The sequence below is a fragment of the Xiphophorus couchianus genome, chromosome 23 (assembly GCF_001444195.1).
Source record: "Xiphophorus couchianus chromosome 23, X_couchianus-1.0, whole genome shotgun sequence".
In the NCBI taxonomy this organism is placed as follows: domain Eukaryota; kingdom Metazoa; phylum Chordata; class Actinopteri; order Cyprinodontiformes; family Poeciliidae; genus Xiphophorus; species Xiphophorus couchianus.
This window is the reverse complement of record NC_040250.1, coordinates 11,555,302-11,558,252: the sequence shown is the minus strand read 5'-3', so window position 1 is coordinate 11,558,252 and position 2,951 is coordinate 11,555,302. Positions and strand designations below refer to the sequence as shown.

General features: G+C 35.2%; 1 long non-coding RNA gene across 1 annotated transcript; it reads left to right on the top strand.

Annotated features, from left to right (window-relative positions):
* The first annotated feature begins 2,607 nt into the window (after positions 1 to 2,607).
* On the top strand, positions 2,608 to 2,951 carry LOC114138714 (uncharacterized). The gene is made up of 2 exons (XR_003594275.1): positions 2,608 to 2,813; positions 2,888 to 2,951. It is a non-coding gene; the product is annotated as an uncharacterized LOC114138714 (long non-coding RNA).

Genomic DNA, 2,951 nt, shown 5'->3' with positions numbered 1-2,951 from the left:
TGAAAAAGGGACACTAGAGCCCACAAAACGACCCCTTGCGGGGCGATTAAAAAAAATTATATATGTAACTGCTTCTTATGCAGAATATTTTAAAATGCATTTCAACCCAAGCCATTTGAAATTATCTGTATTTTTAAGGCATGTTAATTTTTAAACTGCATTTAAAAGCAAGTCTGTCTCTTTGAAATTTTTTGTCTAAATTATTACTTTATAGGTACTTCAACACAAGTAGTCGAAGAAGAACCCAGAAGTACTCGAGCATCATACTTCCATGTTAATAATATTCATTTGTATTGCTAATCAGTTAGGATCAGAGAATGCTATTTATAATTGTTATGCAATAATTTGTTTCCTTTATTGTACAATATGATGTTCTTTGTTTTATGTATTTTAACTTTGTGAACTTTAATAGCCTGTAATATTAGTTATTAATAAAGTAATAACTAGGTACAGGATTTGCTCCTAAGTATTATAACCCTCACAGCCTTTCAGGCTTTCCTTGCTGAACCACTGGGCAAAACATTGCTTGTTTATGCATTTTAAATAAAATTTTTATAAACCAATAACAGTGATGCCATAGACAGGTTACTGTTGATGCATTGAACTCGACATGAGGGAGTCACATTAATAACATAATAACCATGGTCCTCTGAACTTTTGTAACAATGTGAAATGCACATGCCACCTTTCAATCAAGATGCAGGGTTCCTTTTGTAGAACAAGTTCATTTTACTGGCATTTTTATGATCCCTCTATGAATGCTGTTTATTTGGTGAGTAAATTAAAATGTCTCTGATACAACCTGTTCAAAAAATAGATTGATTATTAATTTATCACATATTTAAGTGGCTGTAGTGGTTCAGGATGAAAGTTAATTCTGTATGTTTATTAAACAGTGGACTAAAGTCTAAGCTAAAATCTTCTAAATAAGAACTAAAAATATCTAGAAGCAGGGATGTTCTTTTGTTGCATTTTAATGCTTCAAAATAAAAATAAATTAAATACAAAATTACTGGATATGAAAGGATCATCACCACAGTAAAACATAGCGATGCCTGGCAGCTTCATACTTTGGGGATGTTCTATCTCTGGAAATGCAGATTTAGTGAAGTGGAGGCAGACCCGGCTGCATAGGCAGGCATTGGGGGGCATTGCCCGTCCATAGAGTCAGCAGTGCCCACCCTGGACTGGAAGCTGTTTTTTTATTATTATTATTTTTATCTCAGAGTGGCCACCTTTCCGTTATTCCTATCTCAATTTGATACAGTAGGGTCTTCCACATGTTATTAACATGCAGGCACTCTCTGTGGAAGTCCCAGGCCACAGGGATGCCAGATGTTCACAGTTGTAAGCCTATTATATACAGTTTAGTTTCTGACTGTCTCCTTCCTTTCCTCTGTCTTTGATGGAGAGAATCTCCAGTATTAAAAACACAAACAGTTACTTTGGCTGCAATATTTTTATTATTTAAAAACCAGCCACGGAAATTATTGTTCCTCGAATCTGACAAAAGCCACTGTGGTTTGATCTTTAAAAGGTTTACATTTTTAAAAGCAGGTCCAAACTTCATAGTATGCCTTACACTAGTAAATCTATTAATGGTCGCATTATGTAGTAACGCCACAATATGCAAAAATGTAATAAAATCTGGCTACGAAATGTAGTAAAATCACTTTTTGATGCAAAATGTAATAAAATCTTTGAACACATTTTGTAGTTACTGCTGCATTATGTGATGACATTTTTGTTCTGATTATTACAGAATTCTATTTTAAAGCGGTTTTATTTTGACGGCAGATTTTATTATATTAATAAATTGTTGCATTACTGCCTAATTCAGCAGAACAAAGAGCCATGGAAAACAAAATGCACGTTATTTTTGTCAAGAATTGATCTTGACAAATGTGCTGAAATGAGGGATGCAATGTTAACTATTTATCAAGGAAAGCTCTGCAAAAACGTTTGTACTCTTGACATGTGCAGATGGGTGTGAGATGGTATATAAAGTCAGAATCTGTGCGAACTTACAACAAACTGAAACAGAGTGTAAAAATTCTGGACCAGATAGCAGTGAGATCCAGAACTTCTGGATCTCATTGTTTCTGTTCTGTTCCTGAAGTGCACTGGCACCAATTGGCAGCTTTATCTCATCATTACTAAGTCTTTTCTAGAACTAAGGACGTCTGCCTTAGAGCAAGAAAGTCATGAGTTTGAATCTTGGTCTGGGCTCTTTCTGTTCCTTCATGTTCTTCCTGTGCATGTGAGGGTTCTCTCTGGGTACTCTGGTTTCCTGCCACAGTCCAGAAACATGATTGTTAGGTCAATTGGTCTCTCCAAATTGTTCTTACATGTGAGCATGTGCTCATGTAGTCAACTAAAATACAGAGATCCACAATAGAAAGTAGCATGACATTAAGAAATACAAAATATGTTTCAGTGTCTGCGTGTTTCTGCATTCGGTGAAATGACACAAACGAAGGAAATAGTGGAAATTTCACTGTTAATGTGTCTAAGTGTGTAAGCGCAACATTTTTTTAAATAAGTGTGTGAAAATAGAAGATTGAAGTGATATGCATTTCTAAGAAGTGGAAAAAAAAGTGTGGCAGGAAGAGCATACAACATTTACTACTTACAATCACAGAATCTATATTTTGTGACAACCAATGAGAACAATATGTTAATTTGTAACCTCAAAGACATTAGTACTGCGTGAAGCACCACCCAATACTATTAAACACCAGCAACTCTACTACCAACAGACAGGGTCAAGATGATTGTGTTATTGGTGACATTGCTTCTTCTTCATCGGGGCTGTAAGTTTTTTTAATACCTTTCTATTCATGCCTAAATAAATACATGTTATAATTCTTCTTCTTTTTTTTATTAGACACTGTTGTACCATTGATGCCGGTTCAGGCCGGAGAATCTGTGACCTTCCAATGTGCTCTGCC